This window comes from Balaenoptera borealis, assembly GCF_965194805.1.
Source record: "Balaenoptera borealis genome assembly, contig: HAP1_SCAFFOLD_1201, whole genome shotgun sequence".
Classification (NCBI taxonomy): domain Eukaryota; kingdom Metazoa; phylum Chordata; class Mammalia; order Artiodactyla; family Balaenopteridae; genus Balaenoptera; species Balaenoptera borealis.
This window is the reverse complement of record NW_028123013.1, coordinates 141,256-165,247: the sequence shown is the minus strand read 5'-3', so window position 1 is coordinate 165,247 and position 23,992 is coordinate 141,256. Positions and strand designations below refer to the sequence as shown.

Here is a 23,992-nt window from a genome sequence, read left to right as displayed (position 1 = left end):
TCAGTATAAGGAATTATTAGCCACATGCAAATCCAACGTGAAAACGTTTCAGCTCACACCAGTCAAATGACCATCAGCAAAAAGTCTACAAACTATAAATGCTAAGGGCTTTTAGAGAACTCTGTAATTTCTAGATGCTGGTGGAATGTAAAGTGGTAACAGCACTAACGAAAACTGAACGGAGCTGCTTTAAAACGTAAAAATTGAGCTACCATATGATGCGGCAGGGCACCTTTTGGGCCTATAACCTAAGACCACAAGAATCGGAAAGACAGAGGCAGGCAAATGTGCACTGCAGCAATACTGAAATAGCCAAGACATGGAAACACAAAAAAGGTCCATAATCAGATGAATGGACAAAGAAGAAGTGGTAATATGGACAGAATGGAATATCCGTCACGGAAAAAAATAAAAGAATGGCATATGCAGCACCACAGAGGAGCCTAGAGATAATCACACAACGTGAAGTAAGTCAGAATGAGAAAGACAAATGCCCTATGATGTCCCTTATGTTATCTGAAAATTCATAAAAATGAACATATTTCCATAGAGAAAGGCAATCTCAGATTGAGAAGACAAACTTATGGTTAAGCCAAAGAAAACGTGTGAGGAATGGATAAATTAGGATATTGGGGTTAACACACATATACTAATACATATAAAATATATAATCCCCAAAGACCTATGGAATACCAAGAGTGGTCTACTCAACACTCTGTAACAACCTACATGGAAAAGGACCCAAAGATCAATAAATATAGGTATATGTGTAAATGAACAAGATTCTGTACTCCTACAAAAAAAAATTTTTTTTCAATCAAATTTGCTCTGATAAAAACTACAACTTAAAGAGACAGACAAGAATTACGGAGGTTAAACTTATGGGGGTTTGTCCTGGCACATTCCACTCTAATCTGCAACCTAAAACCACAACTTGCAGCGAAGTTCTGTTTCCCTAGCAAGCAGAGTTGGCAACGTAGAAATCCTGCCACCCAAAAGCCGTTTCCTCAAACAGCAGCTTTAAATCTACTGCTAATGGTCACTAATATTCACAAGGACTGCAGGGCTGTAAATGACTCATGCCCTCAAAAAATGTCCTGGGGAAGGGAATGGCCAAAAAAATCCAAACGCAGCAAATTTTTCAAGAAGGCAGTTAGAAGTTGTACGTTTCGCTCAATCTTAAAAAAAAAGTGAAAAGGACACTGATAAACGCAAAACATCAGGAAATATGAGACGCATGCAAATCCAATCTACACAAAGGTATCACCTCACACCAGTCAGAATGACCATCAGCAAAAAGTCTACAAACAATAGATGTTGAAGAAGTTGTGGAGAATAGCGTAACCTCTCGGTCTAAGTGGGATGTAAACTGGTAACGGCCAATAATAGGAACAGAATGGCAGCGCATTTAAAGGTAAAAATTGAGTCACCATATGATCCGGAAGTCCCACTATTGGGCCTTTCACCTGTGAAAGTCAGAATCAAAAAGACACGGGATGGGGCTTCCCTGGTGGTGCAGTGGTTGAGAGTCTGCCTGCCAAGGCAGGGGCCACGGGTTCGATCCCTGGTCTGGGAGGATCCCGCATGCCGCGGAGCAATTGGGCCCGTGAGCCAAAGCTGCTGAGCCTGCGCATCTGGAGCCTGTGCTCCGCAGTGGGAGAGGCCGCGATGGTGGGAGGCCCGCGCACCGTGATGAGGAGTGGCCCCCACTTGCCGCAACTGGAGAAAGCCCTCGCACAGAAACAAGGAACCAGCACAGCCAAAAATAAATAAATAAATAAATTAATTAATTTAAAAAAAAATCTTAAAAAAAAAAAGACACGGGATGGAAAATCGTGTATTGCAGCAGTATTTACAATAGCCAAGACATGGAAGCAAACAAAATGTCCATCAACCGATAAATGGACAAAGAAGAAGTGGTACACATACCAAATGGAATAGTAGCCTCGGGAAAAAAATGAACAATGCTGTTTTCAGGACTACAGATGAGCCTAGAAATAATCATATTAGGTTAAGTAAGTCAAAAGGGAATGACAAATATCCTATGATATCATGTGTACATGTTATCCTAAGATTACTACCAATGAACATATTTCCACAGAAACAGACACTCACAGACTTATACAACAAACTAATGGTTAGCCAAAATGAAAGGTGGGAGGATGGATAAATTAAGACTATGGGGCTAACATAGATATACTAATGTATGTTAAATATATATAAACATGTAACATATAAACTATATGAATTATATAGTCACCAATACATATAAAATATATAATGACAAAACACCTACCAAATACCAAGGGAGGTCTACTCAACATTCTGTAATAACATACCTGGTAACAGGATCCGAACATGAACAGACATATGTATGAATCATTGAGCAGATTCTGTACAGCCAGACAATCACAAAACTCTAATCAAATTTACTCCGATAAGAAATAGAAATTCAATTTAAAAAGCAAACATAAGTAAGGAGAAATAAACTTCTGGGGGCTTGTCCCAGCACATTCCACTCTAATTTACAACCTTGGAACACTACCTCCAGGAAGACTCTTTTGCACTAGTAACAAGAGTTGAGAACGTAATGATGCTGCCGCCTTGTGGCTGTTTCCCACAACAGCAGCTTTAAACAAAGTGCTAATGTTTGCTTAATAGTCACAAGGACTGCAGGGCTGTAAATGACACCTGCCCTCAAAAAATGCTCTGCGGTAGGGAATACGCAAGAAAATTCAGCACAAGACAAATTTTTCAAGAAGTCAATAAGAAGAGGGAAGTTGTAGTCACTCTTCAAAAAAAAGGAAAAGAAAAAAAGGACATGCCTAAAGCTTAGTATTAAGGAATTATTAGCCATATGCAAATCCAATGTCGAAAAAGGTTTCAGCTCACACCAGTCAAATGACCATCAGCAAAAGTCTACAAACTATAAATGTTGAAGGGGTTTTAGAGAACTCTGTACCTTCTAGCTGCTGCTGGGATGTAAAGTGGTAACAGCACTAACAAAAACTGAATGGAGCTGCTTGAAAAGGTAAAAATTGAGCTACCAGATGATGCGGCAGGGCACCTTTTGGGCCTATTACCTAAGACCACAAGAATCGGAAAGACAGAGGCAGGCAAATGTCTAAGTCTGTATCTGTTACCATGTTACCATGTTACCATGTCTTTAACGAGGAAATGTCAGAACTGACTTACCAAAAAAAAGTGTTTTGTTTGTTTGTTTTAATTACAGTCACGGTGAGTAAGACGTAGCTCAGAACAGCTAATGTGACTTAGTGATTCTCTCATCAGGAAATACAGTTTCTACTTCCCTGTTTATTCTCCACATCCTCTAGTAAGCAAAGTTTCAATGAAAGATAAATCTACAGGGCGAAAAGAAAAGAAAACTTACATGTGTTGATAAGATCATTTTGACAGGTTGTACCACGTATGTTAGTGTTTCTGGGGGTGGACACAAGCCAGAGCTCCTTACTCTGACATTTTCACTGATGTCATTCCCTTTGATCCTCAATTTGAAAGTGGATAAAAATGTTTTCTATGTTTTCTTCTTTAAGAAATTAAATAAAGAATGCTTTCTAGACATGACTCTCTAATGATTTTCAGTCAGTGGTCACCAACGGAGGTAAAGCACAGAATCTCATCACCACAGAAGGGTGACATTCAGTCAGGTAAGAAAATTCTACCCGAAATCAGAGCTTCATCTTTAACATGAAATCAAAGGCTTTCACAGGTTCTTCATCATTCTGCACTCAGCCCTACCATATGGGATTGGCTCTGAGAATCTCACATCAGATGACTGACAAACATGTCATAGTACACTGATCTGGTACCAGATCCTACCTCTGTTAATGATCTCCTGCAGGGACATTGGAATATTCTAGGATATTTCCTGGAGCCCTCTACTCTATACAGGTACACTTCTAAGTAGAAACAGAAGCTTTGATTTTCACTGGGACCCCTGCTCTGTCCAACCAACCTCTCTAGAAATATGATGTTCTAATGTCTCCTGATTAGAACATTTCAAGGTCTCTCCCTGTGCTAATTTAGTAAAGGTAAAAGAGAAACAAGAAAGAGCAAACGGGCTTCCCTGGTGGCGCAGTGGTTGAGAGTCTGCCTGCCAATGCAGGGGATGCGGGTTTGAGCCCTGGTCTGTGAAGATCCCACATGCCGCGGAGTAACTGGGCCCATGAGCCACAATTACTGAGCCTGCGCGTCTGGAGCCTGTGCTCCGCAACAAGAGAGGACGCAATGGTGAGAGGCCCGCGCACCGCGATGAAGAGTGGTCCCCACTTGCCACAACTGGAGAAAGCCCTCGCACGGAAACAAAGACTCAACACAGTCATAATTAATTAATTAATTAATTAATTAATTAATTAATAACGTGAATTTCTTTAAAATAAAAAAGAAAGAGCAAATTATGCAGGGAGCAATATATAAGATTCCTTTACTTAATGTATTTACCTGATATACCCAAATATTGAGAAATATAGATTCATTTCATAATGGTCAAGAAAAGAGGAGGAGGAACCTCCATGCCAACAGTATATATAAAATGGAATCAATATTGCATAAGCTCCAGCTTAAGCTTAGCTACGAGGTACTAACTCTTCTCATAAAGAAACAATAGTTCTCCATCATTTGAAGCACACTGAGGACTCAGACAGCTGGACACTGAGGGTGTAGTCTCCTCACTCGAATTCTGTACCTGCATCACAGAGCCATGAAATATTCCCAAAGAATTATTACGGATGAGGTGGGGGGCCGAAATGAAAAAGATGAACCCATAGTCTGCCCTACCATCTGTTCTGCTGGATATTACCACCATCTTGGCCCAATATGACCTTCCCACTTCTCTCTGGGCCTCCCTACTTTCCACCTCCATCCTCTCATTATATCTTACCTACACTTGGAAACGACTCTAGTTTTTCCACTTATCTTTATCAACAAGTAATCCAAATAGCAACTGTGTATATAACTCCTTAGAAACCTCAGGTCTGACTCACTAATACATGACCTTCGAAGTCCACAGTTTTCCTAATTCCCTTTATTATTTTTTTCTAATTTCCATGTACTTACACTCTCAGGACCTTCACTGTTCTCAAGTTCGTCTTCCCTGCAAAATCTGTCAACCTAGACATAGACTTAAGTACCACCATCTAATTATCTCCTAGGGAATCCAGTTTTTAAAAAAGCCTCAGCAAGCCTTATGGACTTTATTAAAGACTCTTTAAGATAACCCATGGGAGATAGCAGTGTACCCATAGATATCTATTTAATACACCCTCAGAGTAATTTTTTTTTATAAAGTCTCTTCTGGCCAATGAAGACTCTCAGTTCTTCTTCTTCAACATATGCAGGGTCTCACCCTTCTGATTACTCTCTGCTCTACCCCAGGTCCACTCCCTTTCCTGATATTACATTCTTTCCCAATTGTGTATGTTGGTAAAATCAAATAACATAAAATATAACATGTTAATTATTATAAAGTGCACCGTTCAGTTATATTAAATACATTCATATTATTGGGTGATCAACATCACCATTTATCTTTCTAATTCTTTTCTACGTTTTAAAACTGTAACTCTGTATCCTTTAAACATAACTTTCCTTTTTGTTCCATAACCACCTGAAAAGCATCATTACCCCCCCAATTTCTATGGTTTTGACTACACTAAGTACCCCATATAATTGAAATAAGTAGTTATATTGTTATGACTCACTAAAAGTCACAAAAAATGGCATTTTTGGTAGCTAAATTTCCTCAAGATTCATCCATGTTGTAGCATATTCCTAGATCTTTTCCTTCTTAAGGCTGAATAATATTGTGTTATATGGGTATACCACACTTTGCTTATCCAGGAACTAGTGGATGAACACTTAGGTTGCTTTCATATTTTAGCTACTCTGATTATTACTGCTCTAAACACTGGAGTACAAATATTTAAGACTCTGATTTCAATTCCTTTGGGTATACCTCATAGTAAAATTCTTGGATCATGTAGTAATTCTATTTTTCAATATCTGAAAAATTGCCATATTCTTTTGCAAAGCAGCTGTATCATTCTACATGCCCACTGACATAGCACAATGGTTCCAACTCCCTCACATCCTCACCAATACTTGCTTTCTGCTTGTGTATGTGTGTGTGTGCTTGTGTGTGTATGCATGCACACAAATATATAAACATGCATTTAGTGATATGGAGCATCTATTCAAGTGCTTAGTCATTTGTACATCTTTTTGAAGAACCATCCATTCAAGTCTTTTATCCATTTTTGAATCAGGGTGTTTGCTTTTTGTTGAGATGTAGGAATTCTCTGTATATTCTGAATAGAAATCTCTTGTCAGATACATGGCTATCAAATATTTTCTCCCATCTTGTGGGTTGCCATTTTATTCTGTTTACATTTCTTTGATACACATTTTTTTTTTAAATTATGTACTGCACATTTTTAATTGTTTTGTTAGCTGTACCTTTGTTGTTCCGTCGTTTCATATTGAGGAAAACACTGCCAAATCCAATGTCATAAAGCCCTTGTCCTGTATCTTCTAATAAGACTTTTTATTTTATTAGGTCTTATAGTTAGTTTCTTGATACGTTTTCATTAATTTTTGCATATGATGTTAGGTATGGGTCCATCTTCCTACTTTTGCATGTTGACAACATGACTTCTCAGCACCATTTGTTGAAAATACTATCCTTTCTACTTTGAAAAGTCTTGGCAACTTGTCAAAAATCATATGGCCATATATCAGGGTTTATTTCTGGGTGTTCTATTCTATTCTATTGGTCTTAAATAAGGGAGAAAATAGTATAACCTATCCAGGTTGATGAAGAACATAAAGAAAGACCAGGACTGAGAATTAGGAGGGCAATATAAAACAGCAGGGAGTAAAAGACAGTGTGAGAGAAGGTCTTGTATTTGCGAGTTCATGGAAATAGGATCATGCTAAAACCACTAAACGCCTGACTTTGAACAATACGGTAAATGTGCTAGCAAGAAACATAACACTTACCCATCTCTGGGAAATATAGTATGGGCATAAAGATAAACTACACACAAATATATTAAACAGGGAAGGGTTTTCATGGTGTGAAAATACTGTGGGATTTGAAATACAATTCACTTCTGTTCTACCATTGTCTCTAAAATTTATCAAAGTGTATATACAAGCAATTCCAATTCTAGTAATGTGCTTGACAGGTTTATATATGAACTCCAGCAGACCACTAAATGTACATTCATAGTAGGACTCTTCCCTAAACCAAAAAACAAAACTCAAAAACTCGAAAGACTAGAGTTCACTTTGTCAACACACATACAGATGCAATGATGGTTAATGGTCCAAAAAAAGAAAGTGAGCATGGGTGCAAGAGGTTAATCCCCAGGCTGGGGTGGGGTGCAGAGTTTGAGGGTAACACAGGTAGAAAAGGCTTTTGTCCTATCCTTGATTTTTGAGGTATGGAAATTCACAGGTCACTACCTTCATTTCAAAATGAATGAATGCACTATTCAATTTCTTTAAACAGGCGAAGTAAACATGAGTGATAATAAATTTCAAACTGTCGCTAATCAAATAAGATACTAAGAAAAATTAAATAATATGATTTAAGAATGAAGTGGACAGATTGTCCAATATGGTAGCATTCAAAGACCCAGAGCTTGATGCCTCTCATGGGCACACCAAAGTCACAACAGTTTACAGAACAGCAATTGATGAAAAAAACCGGGACCTACCGTAAAAGATGTTTTACAGCTAAAGACATAAGGACGGCACCTCGACAAGACAGGAAGGAAGGGCAAAATCTCAGTAGAGTCAAGACCCATACCACCAGGTGGGTGGCCCACAAATGGGAGAATAATTACAATTTCAGAGGTGCTCCCAGGTAGCAAGGGGTATGAAGCCAACATCAGGCTCCCAAGCCCAGGGATCCTGTTCTGGAAAGAAGAGTTCCTAGAAAGTTGGGCTTTGAAGACCAGTAGTGCTTATTTTCCAGAGAGCCAGAGGGTTGTGGGAAATAGAGATTCCACTCTTAAAAGATGCTCACAAAATCCCACATGATCCGAGAATCAGAACAGAAGCAGTCATTTGAAAGGATCCCGGGTCACACCTACCTCCTGATCTTGGAGAGTCTCCCAGAGAGGCAAGAGGCAACTACAGCACAGCCTCAGGGACAGAGACACTGGCAGCAGCCATTCGGGGGAGCTCCTTCTACCTCGTGGACACTGGTACCAGCAAGCATAATTTCAGAATCCTCCCTCTATCTTTTTAGCCTCAAGACCTAGCCCTACCCATTTCCACCAGACTAGAGACACAAGTACTAGGATGCTGCAGGCCAAGCAACTAACTGAGCAGGGGCATAGCCCCACCCACCGGCAAACAGGCTGCCTTCAGACCCTCTCAATGCACAGCTGCCCCTGGACATGGGCCCAGCCACCAAAAGCCCCAGGACCAGCCTCCACACCTCAGTGGACAGGCACCAGCCCCAGAGTCCCTGGCCCCTCTGACAAGTGAGCCTACTCTGGCCTTGGAGTCAGCCTCACCATCGGCAGGTGATAACTGCACAGGGACTGGATGGAGCTTGGACCTACCCAACAGCAAACCTGCTCTAGCATTGGGATCAGCCTCATACACCAACAGGCACACACCAGCTCCAGGAATACCACAGCTCAGCAGCCTGTGTGACCAGAACACTCACTTGCAGGCCAGAAGCAGCCATGGACTCAGCTGGGTCCTGACCCTGCCCACCAGAATGCCAACACAAGATTAGGGATACCCCAGACCCTGGAGATAGCTGTGTCAGGAACAGTGATCCAACACCAACTTTGCGACTCCTGGGCCCTGCAGCCAGAACTCAGGACCTGTCTCTTCCTCCCAGTAGCCAGCATAGCCCCAGGACCAGTGACTGGGCACTAGCCCTGATTATCACCTGGACTGCAGTTCTACCCATAAGTGAACCAGCACTAGATTTGGTGTCCCCCAGAGTTGTGCAGCCAGCTGCCTTATGATTTAGTCTCACCAAGCAGCACAGACAGCCTCCATACTAGGCAGAGCCTGGCAAACGAGCAGTCTGGGGGCAGCCAAGCCTACCAGACCACCCACAGTAGTCAGCCCACCACAACAGAAGAGCCCAAGCAGCCCACATAGGGGGTACACCTAGAACATATAGTTCTAGTGACCAGGGGACACTGGGTTGCTGGGACACATAGGACCTCTCCTACAAAAGGCCACTTCTCCAAGGTCAGGAAATGTAACGAACCTACTACATACATAGCAATAAAAACAGCAAGTTAAGAAAAATGAGGTGACACAGAAACACGATCCAAATGAAGGAACAAGATAAGAACTCAGAAGAAGATCTAAGTGAAGTGGAGATAGCCAATCTACTCAAGAAAGAGTTCAAGGTAATGACGGTAAAGATGATCAAAGAACTCAGGAGAAGAATGGACGACCAGAGCAAGAAGTTAGAAGTTTTTAAAAAAGAGTTAGACCATTAAAGAACAACAAAACAGAGATGAGGAATGCAATAACTGAAATGAAAAATACACTAAAAGGAAACTACTGTAGACTAAATGATACAGAGGAATGAATCAGAAAACTGAAGGACAGAGTACTGGCAATCACTGAAGATGAACGGTAAAACAATAGATTAAAATGAAATGAGGAAAGTTGAACAGACTTGTGAAACAACATCAAGTGTACTAATATTTGCATTATACTGGTCCCAGAAGCAAAAGGGAAGAGAAAGCAGTGTAGAACCTACCTGAAGACATACGAGCTGAAAACTTCCGTAACCTGGGAAAGAAAACAGACATCCAAGGCCAGTAAACACAGTAAGGCCAAAACAGGATCAACCCAAAGAGGACCACACCAAGACTCACTGTAATTAAAATGGCAAAAAAAATAAAGATAAAAAGACACTATTAAAAGGAGCAAAGGAAAAGCAACAAGTTACAAACATGGGAACTTGCATAAAGTTATCAGCTGACTTTTCAGGATAACCTCTGCATGCCAGAAGGGAGTGGCATGGTATATTTAAAGTCATGAAAGGGAAAAGCCCATAACCAAAAATACTCTACCCAGCAAGGCTCTCCTTCAGATTTGATGGAGAGATCTAAAGTTTTACAGAGAAGCAAAACTAAAAGAGCTCAGCATCGCCAAACCAGCTTTATGAGAAATCTTAAGGGGGCTTTTCTAAGTGAAAAAGAAAAGGCCACGACTGAAACATAAAAATTAGGAAAGGAAACTTACTAAAGGAAAAACCTCATTGGTTAAGGCAAATATTCAACAAAGGTAGTAAATCAACCATGTACACAGCTAATAGGAAGGATGAAAGAAAACAGCAATAAAACCATCTATATTCACAATAAGAAGTTAAGGGACACACAAAACAAGTAGATGTAAAATATAAGGTCAAATTCAGTAACTGTGGGGGAGGAGAGTAACAATGCATGGTTGGTAGTGTCCATGTGAAATTAAGAGCTCAGCAACTTAAATAATCACACACATACACACTCACACAAAACTGAAAGAAATCCAAACATAATATTAAAGATAGTCCTCACGTCACAGATGAAGGGAATAAACAGGGAAGAAAGGAACACTGAAGAAATTAAAGAGGGATTCTAAAAATACCCAAGACAAATGAAAATGAACACACAATGATCCAAAATCTATGGGACACAGCCAACGCAGTTCACGGGGGAAGTTATAGTGATACAAGCTTTTTCTTAGGAAACAAGAAAAATATCAAATAAACAACCTAACACTACACCTGAAGGAATTAGAAAAAGAAGAAAAAACAAAACCCAAAGCTGTCAGAAAGAAAAATTAAGAAAACTATGCCATATGCAATCACATCAAAAAGAATAAGATACCTAGGAATAAACACACCTAAGCAGGTAAAAGACATGTGCTCAGGGCTTCCCTGGTGGCGCAGTGGTTGAGAGTCTGCCTGCCAATGCAGGGGACACGGGTTCGAGCCCTGGTCTGGGAAGATCCCACATTCTGCGGAACAGCTGGGCCCGTGAGCCACAACTACTGAGCCTGCGCGTCTGGAGCCTGTGCTCCGCAACAGGAGAGGCCACGATAGTGAGAGGCCCACGCATCGCGATGAAGAGTGGCCCCCGCTTGCCGCGGCTGGAGAAAGCCCTCGCACAGAAACGAAGACCCAACACAGCCAAAAAATAAATAATAAATAAGTAATAAATAAATTAAAGAAATCACTATAAAAAAAAAGACATGTGCTCAGAAATCTATCAGCCATTGGTGAAAGAAGTTGAAGGCAACACAAAAAGATGGAAAAACATAGCATGTGCATGGACTGGAAGAATTAATACTCTTAAAATAACCATACTACCAAAGACAGTCTTAATGCAACAGATTTAATGCAATCCCTATCAGAATACCAAAGCATTTGCACAGAACTTGAAAAAGTAATTTTAAAATTTGTATAGAAACACAAAGGCCCCAAATAGCCAAACAATCTTGAGAAAGAACAGAGCTGGAGGCATCACGCACCTTGACTTCAGACTATACTGCAAAGTGACAGTAATCAGAGAGAATCGTACCAGAGCAAAAACAGACACAAAGATCACTGGAAGAGAACAGAGATCCCAGAAATAAGCCCACACACTTATATTTAATTGATTTATGACAAAGCAGGCAATATGGAGAAAAAACTGTCTCTTCAATAAGTGGTACTAGGAAAACTGGTCAGCTACATGGAAAAGAATAAAATTAGATTATTTTAGAACACCATATATAAAATAAATGCAAAACTGAATAAACACCTAAATGTAGGACCAGAAACCATAAAACCCCTAGAGGAAAATATAGAACATTCTTCAACATAAATGATAGCAACAGTTTTAAGTTCAATCTACTAAGGCAAATGAAACAAAAGCAAAACTAAAAAAATGGGACTTCACTAAACTTAAAAGATTTTGCACAGCAAAGGTAACCAAAGACAAAATGAAAAGACAACCTGCTGAAGGAGAGAAAATATTTGCACATGATAAGAGGTTAACACCAAAAAGATGACTAAGCAAGGGTTCATAGCTAAACTACAGAAAGAGCACATACAACTCAGTATCAAAAAACACCCAAAATCTTTTTTTTTAAATGAGAAGACCTAAATAGACACTTTTCCAAGGAAAATATACAGATAGACAGCCAGAACTCACAAAGATGCTAAACATAGCTAATCGGCAGTAAAATGCAAATCAAAACTATGAGATATATCACCTCAGTCTTGTCAGAATGGCTGTCATCAAAAAGATCACAAGTAACAAAGGTTAGTGAGGATGTGGAGAAAGGGAAACTCTTGTACACTCTTGATTTGAATGTGAATTAGTGCAGCTACTGTGGAAAGCAGAATGGAGGTTCCACAAAAAACTAAAAATAGAACTACCATAATATCCAGCCGTTTCACTCTTGGGTATATCAGAAGAAAACAAAAACACTATTTCAAAAAAATAACTGCACCCCAATGTTCATAACAGTGTTATTTGCCATAGCCAAGATACAGAGTCAAAGTAAGTGTTCATCAATAGCTTAGTGGATAAAAAAGATTTTTTATGATGACTTCAGCAAAAAATGAAATTTTGCCATTTGCAAGAACATGGATGGACTTGGAGGGTATTATGCTTAGTAAAATAAGCCGCAGAGAAAACAAGCATGGTATGTTATGAGAAAAAAAGCATGGTATGTTATGAGAAAACAAGCATGGTATGTTATCATTTACACGTGGCATCTAAAAATTTGAATACAACACAAACAACAACAACAAAAAAACAGACTCACAGATTAAAGAACAGACTAGTGGTTACCAGCAGGGAGAGAGAGGGTGGAGGAGCAAAATAGTGGTAGGAGATTTTGAGGTACAATCCACTATGTATAAAATCAATAATCTACAGTGGTGTACTGTATAGCATGGGGAATATAGCCACTCTTTTATAATAACTATAAATGGAGAAGAACCTAAACATTTATGAATCACTGTTGTACCTCTGAAACTAATATAATAATGTAAATTAACTATAGATCAATAAAATATAAAGTAAGAAACAATAAAGGGGAGACAGATTATTAGATAGAAATCAATTAAATAAACACAAGTTTTGGAAATCAGGAATTAAAACACAACATGTAAGACACAACATTGGCATTTAAAGTGTACAATCTATTCATTTAAAAGAAATCATTTAAGTGGTAAAAAATGGTACCCATTCTCACAATTTTGTATATCTAGGATAAATTATTATCTACAAAAATATGTTACAAATATTCACTCAAAAAGAAAGAGAAAATTTGGATAAACCCATTTCAGTATACAAATTTAATATCAAAGTCTCTAGGTAAAATTGATTTGAATAAGTTCTGTTAGCCACTTCTAGTTTCTTTGTGATGTAAAATCTTTTAAAGCATAAAAATCAGCCTTTCTACATTATTCCACTAGACATACATGGAAGTTAAAAGAAATGAGAAGAGAGAACAATCAACCAGGAAGGTGAATTTACTGAGAAACAGTCATTCGTTCTCCCTCCTCCTTTTCTTTTCCTCCTTTTCCAGGTCTCTTTCGGTTCCAATCAAGAGAAGTCTTGAGAGTTCTGAGAATATTTCTTTGACGGCTTCAAATCACCATACCTACATCCTCTGACACAACTACACACACGGGAACAAAAATAAACCTCTGCTATCTACTCATGTAGGAGGGATTCATGCAAAATTAACTCCTACATGGAGACCAACAGGTGAGTTTTCTACCTGTTCTTTATAATGTCCTTCCATTATAGTAAATCCCACACATTATGAGGCAGAAGTGGTTACGTGAGCTTTTCCTTGAAGTCAAAAATCTTGCATTCATTTCAAGCACCTGGTGATCATAGGGTACAGCCAGGGAAGGTGCCATCCCCCCTGGGGGTGGGGGGTGGCGGTGAATGGGCTCCCACACCCATGCACCTCCTGATGTACAGATTCTGGAGAAAAGAAGGGCGATCATACCGCAGTCAGCCTGTCAGGCTGTCGGGCCACTGGGCGACCCGACCAGCCTGGAAGTGTCCCATCAGTTGCTGAAAGCAAAACTCTGCCCCCCCCCCGTGACGTCAGGCAATTTGGGCCAGAGAGTCAGAGGATAATCAAATCAGAGAGTCAGAGGATAATCAGAGGTAATCAACTCCTCCTCTCTGCTCACCTCCTTGGGGTTACAGCAACCCCATCTCCAAACCCAAATCTGACCCTGGAGTGCCAAACTGGGAGTGGCAGGTGGGCTCTGCCCGTGCTTCAGCGCCCTCTGGAGGTTGTCTGCTCTAAAGCCAACTCTCAGCCCTTCCTTCTCCTTCCCTAGTCATGAGGGCTGCCTTGGTCTCCTGCAGCTGCTGGCCTGATTTCATTCTTCTTTTTTCTCCAATTACAATGAAGTGTCTTACAGAAGTTTGGAATCTCTTGAAGAAGGAAGATCTTTTAGTCAATACACCTTAACTGTGAGAAGTTGGTATCAAGAATGAACCTGAAATACTGTATTTTTCTCCTGATGATTCCAAGGAGAGACAGCACAAGTTTTCTAAATCATAAGAAGAACCAAGGTAAATATGATATTCTGAGCCAGAGATGAAAAAGCAGTTTCTAGCACCCCTTCCTCATGTCATTTAACTGGGATTTAAATCAAACAACTGCCACTGGTTTTTAAATCACATGACCCAACTTTAAATCAATCAGCTGCTTCCCTGTAACTCACGTGACTTGGCTTTGAATAGTAAGAAATTCAGAGGTATAAAAAGGATGTTCTGAACAATAAATGGAAAAACAACATTTTAGAAAGTTTTTTTCTTTTCGAATGGACAATTCATTGCCTACAGAATAAAGGATTCTCTTGTGGATTTCTTGAACTATAAACACATACAATGTCTCCGTTGGCTTGATTGACTTAGATTTGGGTTTTTTTGTTGTTGCTATTGTTAACATATTTCTTGGAGTATAATTACTTTACCTTGTTGTGTTAGCTTCTGCTGTATAACAAAGTGAATCAACTATTCGTATACATATATTCCCATATCCTCTCCCTCTTGTGTCTCCTTCCCACCTTCCCTAACCCACCCCTCTAGGTGGTCACAAAGCACTGAGCTGATCTCCCTGTGCTGTATGCAGCTGCTTCCCAATAGCTATCTATTTCACCTTTGGTAGTGTATATATGTCCATGCCACTCTCTCACTTCATCCCAGCTTACCCTTGCCCCTCCCTGTGTCCTTAAGTCCATTCTCTACAGCTACGTCTTTATTCCTCTGCAGCGACTCCTGCTAGGGATGGATACTTCCTTTTATGCTCAGGGAAAGCCCCTAGTTTGAATATGACTTGAATTTGATCCTGTGAAACCATCAGAACTTCCCACCAGAGATAAATGAGGAGATTCTGGCCTTTATTAGTATGCACGATGAACACGGGTGTCCTGGCTGTACTTGCCAACCCTCCTATTTACCCACCTATTTTTATCCACCTTCCTCCCTGTGAGTACCTTTGACCAACCCTGAGCTCAGACTCCTGACCTATTCCAGTGACTTTGTCAGTCTTTCTTTAAAAATGGACAGGTAATGAAATGAAATTAACCTAGAAGCAGCAGCTCAGTAAGGGAAATAAAATCATCAGAAGTTATCTAATCACAGCCACAGCCATCCAGGGCTCTGTCTTATCTCCTGGGTCATAAGAATGGTACCTTCCTAAACTTGAAGGACATCCAATCAACTAAGCAAAGGTGTTGCTCACCTCTGGCTCTTGGAGGGATTGCTAGGCACTCTACCCAGTGTATACTAACTGCAAAACACTGTCATGGTTGTGAAACACCTATGATCCAGGAAAGCTTTTTGGGGTGCATGGGGAAGGTTTCTTTTTGACATCAAGCAAAAAATAAATCACCAAGCTCTTTGAGCACAGGGGTTCTTAAGAGGGCAGTAGAAGGAAGAAATGGGCAGAAAAGATGATCTCCAATGAAGTTAAGGACATTTTCCCAAAAGAGTAGGATTTAGTCTCAGTTTAAGGAGAACACTTTTAAATAGCTGGGACAGCTCCAAACTGCAGTTTAGGGAACGAGTGCTTCAAAAGAACAGTGCTTTAAAAGTCCTGGCAAGGCAGCAAGAGGATGAAGAGTTGGTTTTGCATAGTTTTGAACACAGGAGTAAAGAAGCAGAGGCATCTCTGACTAAAAGGCCCTGAGATCCTATGGCATCAATGGGTCAGTTGCAGGGGCAGGGGTGTGGGGGGCGATATTTCTCTCTCAATGACTCCCAGGGCAGCCACCCCTCCCGACCCTAACCCCCAGTCCCTTCACCCTTCCTCCCTCCACTGTTGGGTCCCCAGGGACAGCACTTCTTACGCTGGAGTGCTCAGGCACCATTTCTGCAGTCTGGATTCTTCCTGGAGCCTGGCAAGTTCTGGGACAGGAAGACAGGTCTGCAAGCCCGCTGCGGTGCAGTCGGACCTGGAGGCCTGGAGAGGAACTGGAGCCCTGAAGCCCACCCACGTCCTTGAAGCTGAAGGAGGAACACATCCTCCTAACAGTACTTCTCAGGGGTCAGCGTGCTCCCCACCCGACGGTGATCCATACTCACTTGAGGCAGCAAGCACTGCCTCTAACTGGCCCCCTCGATTCCGCCTTAAGGGTCCTCGCACACGTGTGATAGCGCAGGCCCCGGATCTCTTTAGTCAGCTGAGGCCAGTGCTGCCGGGATCGCTCCAGTCCCATCCCCCAGCCCCTCCCTCTCGGACTGTATGTAATAGAAGAAAGAGCACAGAGGAATAGGCTGAATCAAGGGATCTGGGAGCCTGGGTATGAGTTTGAAGACGGAGAACCTAAGGCGCAATTACATATTACTGAAAACTCTTGTGGGGTGTGTGAGGGGAGGTTAGGGGGCTGAGAGGCTGAGTCAACCTGGTGAGTCCAGCCCCAGGACACCACACAGCCCCGCCCCCCTTTCCTTGCCATCAGACAAGGGTGACGCAACTCCAGCTGGGACTCTGCACTTCCCCCTCCCTGATTCTCCAGAAGAGCAGGTGGACCCCCTCTGAGGGCAGGGGCAAGACCACGGACCAAGTCCCCCTGCACTAAGGCACTACTGGAAGCTCTTCCTGAACAGCAGTCCTGGCTTGGAGCGAACCCGTGCACCGCCAAAGCTGGTCTCGTCTTGCAGCTGAGGGACGCAGGCTTTAAGTCAGCTGCCTTGGCTTTAAATCAATCAGTCCCCCCTTTAAGTCAGGTGACCTGATTTTAAATCACTGTATGCCCCTCAAGCCTGCAACTTCAAAAGTTGGGAACTTCACTTTGATCCCAGCACCTCACACAGCTGAATGCACACTGTAGTCACCCCCAACCCTGGCTTAGAGGCAGGATATAAGGTAAGGGGATGGGCGTGCACACATGGTGATGAGGGTGTACTTCATGTACCAGAAGGGTCCAGGTACTCTGGGCACAGCAAGCAGTGCACGATACAGCAGCTCCCTGGCAAAGCTGGTGATGCACAGGGGGAGCAGGCACACCCAGGCATGCAGAGGTTCCAGGGCGGGAGCTAGGGCACAGCCAGCCGGGAGGGTGTGAAAGAGGAGGATCTGAGCCTTCTGGAGAAAGGCAGACACAGAATATGGATGAGAAACAAAGACCAGATGAAACATGGATTTGAAAAACACACCATGCTCTTGAAATTGGGGTGGGGGGCACCCCAGATTTGAGTCTTCTTACTCCCCAGTAGCTAGTGCTTTGGCATTTGCCCAATTACTTATAAAATGTGACTGATAATATCTAACCCATAGAATACAGCATTTGGAGTGGTTTGCGTGTTTATGTTTCTATAGGGGAATAAACTTTTCTACAAGAAAAATGTATATTTTCTGAAATAAATTAAAACCCCTTTTTAAAAAGTACTATATTGGACTTCCCTGGTGGCGCAGTGGTTAAGAATCTGCCTGCCAAGGCAGGGGACCTGGGCTCGAGTCCTGGTCAGGGAAGATCCCAAATGCTGCGGAGCAGCTAAGCCCATGTGCCACAACTACTGAGCCTGGAGGCCACAACTACTGAAGCCTGCGCGCCTAAAGCCGGTGCTCCACAACAAGCGCAACAAGAGAATCCACCACAATGAGAAGCCCGCGCACCGCAACAAACAGTAACCCCCGCTCACTGCAACTAGAGAAAGCCCACACGCAGCAACGAAGACCAAACGCAGCCAAAAATAATTAATTTTTTTAAAAAACTACTATATCCTTCTATACATCTTCTTGGGGAAGAACAGAGGGAAGGAGTGGGAGAGTGAGAAAGACCAATACTTAGTGCACATCCCTGATGCAGGTGCTCTGCTGGCTCAGATAGTTTTATCCCCACTTTACAAAGGAGGAAGTAAGCTCAGAGAGGTTTAGTAATTTTCCCAAAGCCAAACAGCTATTGAGTGGCAGAACCAGGATCTGAACCAAGTCTGTAACCTTCAAAGCCTAAGCCCTCATCACAACAAAACTCAATTAATATTTACATTTATCAAATTACATTGCAACCTGGGGAGTTCTTGGCACAGTCCTGAATAAGAGTGAGAAAGAAAGAAATAGCGTTGTTCATCCAGTCAACCAAAATTTTTTTTTTATTTTTTATTTTTTTAATGCTATTCTTGTCTGCTTACATTCTTTTTATGTATGTATGTATGTATGTATGTATGGCTGTGTTGGGTCCTCGTTTCTGTGCGAGGGCTTTCTCTAGTTGTGGCAAGCGTGGGCCACTCTTCATCGCTGTGCGCGGGCCTCTCACGATCGTGGCCTCTCGTTGCCAAGCACAGGCTCCAGACATGCAGGCTCAGTAATTGTGGCTCACAGGCCGAGTTGCTCCGCGGCATGTGGGATCTTCCCAGACCAGGGCTCGAACCCGCGTCCCCTGCATTGGCAGGCAGATTCTCAACCACCGCACCACCAGGGAAGCCCAACCAAAATTTTTGAAGCAGCTGCTAGATGCCTGGCCCTGTTTGGAGTTCAGCAGTGATCAAGACAGGAAGAGTCCTACTTTCATGAACCATGTAGTGGGGAGGAGAGACAGGTGCAACTTAGGTGAGGGATTTCACCTTGCTGGGCCTCTGTTTTCTCATCTGGAAAATGGGATGGGTGTTTCTCATTTTCTGGGATTGTCCAGCCCTCACATTCTCTGATTCCATAAGAAGCATTTGTTTTCCTGTTTCTTTAAAATTCAATCAGGCCATGAGCTGTGATGAATGTCGTTAGCTGCTCCCCAAATCACTCTATTTCCACCCATTTCCTGTGATCAGGTCTATCCCCCAACATGACTCAAAATCAATCAAGTCACAGAAGCTAAGGGGCACCCAGCAGAAGAATTCCAACCCTGGCTTCTCAGGAGCTCTGCGGTCTACCTGGCCAGGTAAACTTCACGCACCTGGCACAAGGTGGCCATCCCTGGTTTCACATCAACATGATCTCAGGCACAAACCTCCTTGTTTTTCCATTTTGTCTTTAAGTTACTTGCTGAAACAACTGCACAAATATGAAAAAGATATAAAAATCAGGCATCCTCTGCCCTCACTGCCTACTAATAAATGATTTTCTGCCACTTTAATGATAAAGATACAACATTTCAGCATTCCGTTGCCCTTATTATTTTTCATTTTGTTGATATTTCTACTGAATACATCTTTCAATATTTTAACAATGGAACATGTATTTAGGTTGTTCCACACACAGCCTTTGGTGGTAAGGGTTTTGTTGTTATATTTCTATTATGTTTCCTTTAAAAATCATTATCCTGTTTAAATGGATTACGTCAACTTTATAGGCATTTATCATATGATATTGATGAAATTAATACATAGAGGGCAGTAGTACAAATTGATTGGAATTGAGAGCCTCTATTAGCACAGTTAAATATAAATATTTTATATATATATATATATATATATATATATATATATATATATATATATATATATATATATGCCAAATTACATGCTGAGTGAGATTCTCCTACTCTTTTTCACTCTCTGCCCCTCAAGCCTGTAAGAAATGGAATATTTCTTGCCATATCAGTAAAAAAAGGATGTCACAGTCATCAGCACTTGCAGCCCTCCAATGTGAGCCGGTGGGCCCTGAGGAACTCAGGATATGCAAATACAGAATGCTGGCCCCAGAGAGCTGAGGTGCATATCAAAGGAAGGATTTCAGTGAGCCCAGACGCTTGCATCTTCCCATACAAAGAAAAGCGCTACATTCCTCACCTTGGGAGAGCTGGTTTTCCTTAGTTAACAATCACCTTTTGATGTTCCCCATTACCTGCGCCATTCCCCTCCCCTGTCCCCTCCCCCCAGTACTTTAGCTCAGGGAGGAAGGAGCGCAGAGAGACTCGGCTGAACAAGGGACCTCCGAGCCTGGGGATGCGTTTTCAGCCGCTTTCCCCGCAGTCAGGAGGAGGGGCGCTGACGCTCCAACCGGACCCTGCGCCTCCCTTGCCCCGTTTCCCCTCAGGACGCTCAGGCCGACCCACTCCCCACGCCCACCAGGCCCCGCGAGCCAGGCCGAGGGCAGGGGCGAGAGAAGGGACCGACGTTCCCCGGGACCAGAACGCTAGGGGCTGCTCTTTCTGCACAGCAGCGGTGGGTGGCAGCGAACCCCTGCCCCTCAGAAGCTGGTCTTGCACTGACGCCCGGGCACCAGACCAGGAGGAGGGTTGGCGCCCACTTACCCGGCCCGCGGTCCCCAGGACTGTCGCGGCTTTGGCGGCCGGGGCCCCTCCAGAGCCGGCAGCCTCAGTGAGGCCGCCCTCCCCTCGGGCTCCGGGGCACTTTAGTGACGGCGGAGGCAAGAGACCCCGAGCCGGGAGTTCCAGCTCTGCGGAAACGCGGGATCGTTTTGGGCGAGGAGGTGGGACCGCTCTGCCCCCAGGCCTTCCGGGAGGGAGGGCGGCGCCGGGGGAGGAGCCGCCTGGAGCCTCCAGGAGCCCTTCCGGGGGTCCTGGAGGGGCGGCCCGGCCTGGGGGCCCCGCCCACTGTGGCCGCAGCCCAGGCCTTTTTCCTGGAATCCTACACAAGAAAGAAAGATACAGTCTATAGTAAATATTCACAAATGATTGTTGCTGCTGTGCTTACTATTCTATTAAAGGTGTAAAATCCATAAAACACTTTAAGTTCAAAGTTAAATACGAATTTTTACCTTTCTAATTATGTCTCTGCTATTCCCAACTGTGGTTAATGAATCAGAGACTGTGGCATCACTAGTTAAAAATGAGCTTGAGGAAAAAATAGAACTCAGGCCCACCAGACCTACTGAATCACGATCTGCACTTTTACAATCTCCCCAGTGTACTTGGGTACCCATGAATAGTTGAAAGGTACATTTCTACCTCGACATGTCTTTTCTGTCTGAGAAATACACACATTTTATCCAGTTTGATATAAATAAAACACTCAAAAATGCATATGCCTGTGTTGAAACCATCATTTTATCATTTCTTTTCCAGATAAGTATAGTCTCTACACTGGTTTTGTGGATCACATGCCATACTCTTTTCTTGTAGTTACAAATAAGGTAGAGAAAGTTACTTTGTAAATATATATATATTAGTGGATAATTGAAGACAGTCTTCTAAATTAAAAGCACTTCTCTTAACTTGCTGTTTTCTTCTTGGGTCACATTATGAACTCTTCCCGTGGCCACATGGCATGTGTACTTTTAATTTCAGGGACTGCTGCCATTCCAGGATGTGGCCATAGATTTCTCTCAAGAGGAGTGACAATGCCTGGACCAAGATCAATGGGAATTGTACAGGGGTGTGATGTTAGAGAAGTATAGGAACCTGCTCTCCTTGGGTGAGGATACCTTCCTTCCAGAATTCCTTTTCCAACCACAGGGTTTAGGGTCCTTCATTTGTAGAATGTCTCCTGGAATCTTCTGCTTCCTACAATAGGGTTTCAGATTGCAATGTTTCAGGAAAGACTAGGAGTTTGTGGGTATAATTTATCTTATTTTTTTAAAATCGCAGTCTCCCTTTTAATATACTTTGTAACTGCTTGGGATGTGTCTATATGAACTGTGTACTATATGCTTCTGTTATAGTCCTTACAATATTTTTTTGTCTTATTTTCTGTAACAATTTTCCATGGATTCTTTGGGCTTAAGGTATATTAAAAGGGAGACTGCTATTCTGGGACTTCCCTGGTGATGCAGTGGTTAAGAATTCGCCTGCCAATGCAGGGGACCCGGTTCGATCCCTGGTCTGGGAATTTCCCACGTGCCACGGAGCAACTAAGCCAGTGGGCCACAACTACTGAGCCTGCGTGCCACAAGTACTGAAGATGGTGTGCCTTGAGCCCGTGCGCCATTTATTTTTTGGAGAATAAAACTGCCTCTGAGTGATTAAAATCTAGACCAGCTAGTCAAAATGCTTTATCACCTGTTCTTCTAAACCACTGATCAACGGAACAAGTTTTACTAGGGATAACAGAGTAATTGTATTCTGGAGTTCATATCGGCAATATGTTTTATGACCTTGATGCTGGATCACGACATTTCAATGGCATAACTGCTATTAATTGTCTGTTTGTTCAACGATTAAAGTCTCACGTGATCTGAGTTCAGACTGGAGTCATCCTGGTTGGTTTCTGTCTATTGCAGATTTCTTCCAGTATGAAAGGACAAGAGCAATACGGCTTACTTTACAAAATGTCTTCAAACCAAATGATGATATAATCTACATTCAGTTAATTTATACATACCCTACTGTAGAACAGGGTTTGTTACGGTGGCAGAGCCCGGTAATTAGGTAAAACTGAAACATTTATCTGCAGTGGTTCAAGTTCTCTTCCTAAGAATATGTTTATAATCAACATTCTTTCACAAAGTACCCAATTTAATTCACCATAGCAGTCCTCATATTAACTAAATGGAGAATCCTAGGCTATATACAAATCCAGAAAGGGCCAAAAGTCATCAGCCCCTATGGATTATTACAACCCATTACTGAGACATTCAAATTATTTCTTAAAGAACCACCATGACCATCAACATCATCAATTTATATATTATTGCCCCAATGCTAGCCTTAACCATGGCTCTCACAACATGAATTCCTCTTCCCATATCTTATCCACTAATTAATATAAATGTAGGCATACTATTTATGTTAGCCATATCAAGCCTAGCCATTTATTCCATCCTCTGATCTGGTTGAGCTTCAGATTCAAAATACTCACTCACTGGAGCTCTACGGACAGTAGCACAGACAATCTCATATGAAGTCTTGCTGGCAGTTATTCTATTCTCAGTCCTAATGCTAAATGGATCATTTACACTTTCAACAGTAATTATTACACAAGAACACCTATGACTAATTTTCTCCTGACCCTTACCCAGAATTTGATTATCTCCGCAGTAGCAGAAATCCAATGAAGCCCCACTTGATTTAACAGAAGTAGAATCAAAACCTGTATATGTCTTCAATGTAGAAAATGTAGCAGGCCCATTCACCCCGTCCTTCCTAGAGAATATGTCAATTTCCTTATAATAAACATTTTCACAACATTCTATTTTTAGGAGCATTTGACAATCCCTACGTGCCAGAATTATATACAGCCCAAGTCATCATTAAAACACATCTAACAATCTCCTTTCTATGAATTCAAGCATCCTACCCACAATTTTGATATGATCAACGTATACATCTCTTATAAAAATATTTTTTACTACTAACATTAGCCCTATGTATATGAGAGTTTTCACTACCTGTCATCATACCAGGCAACCCACAGCAAACTTAAGAATTATGTTTGACTAAAGAGTTACTTTGATAAAGTAAATGATAGAGGTTTAAATGCGCTTATTCCTGGAATTGAACTTATTTCTAAGAATTTTACATTCTCCATGCTACCACATTACACCACAATGCTATATAGTAAGGTTCTCTAAGAAAGCTTCAAGGCCCATACCCCCAAAATATTGTTGTATATCCTTCCTGTACTAATAAACTCTC

General features: G+C 41.9%; 1 long non-coding RNA gene across 1 annotated transcript in view; it reads right to left on the bottom strand.

The window, feature by feature from the left end:
- Positions 1–1,928: 1,928 nt before the first annotated feature.
- LOC309621925 overlaps positions 1,929–23,992 on the bottom strand; it is a 120,390-nt gene continuing 98,326 nt past the window's right edge. Inside the window, exon 3 of the long non-coding RNA XR_014240337.1 lies at positions 1,929–1,991. This is a non-coding gene — a long non-coding RNA (uncharacterized lncRNA). The remainder of the gene's footprint in view (positions 1,992–23,992) is intronic.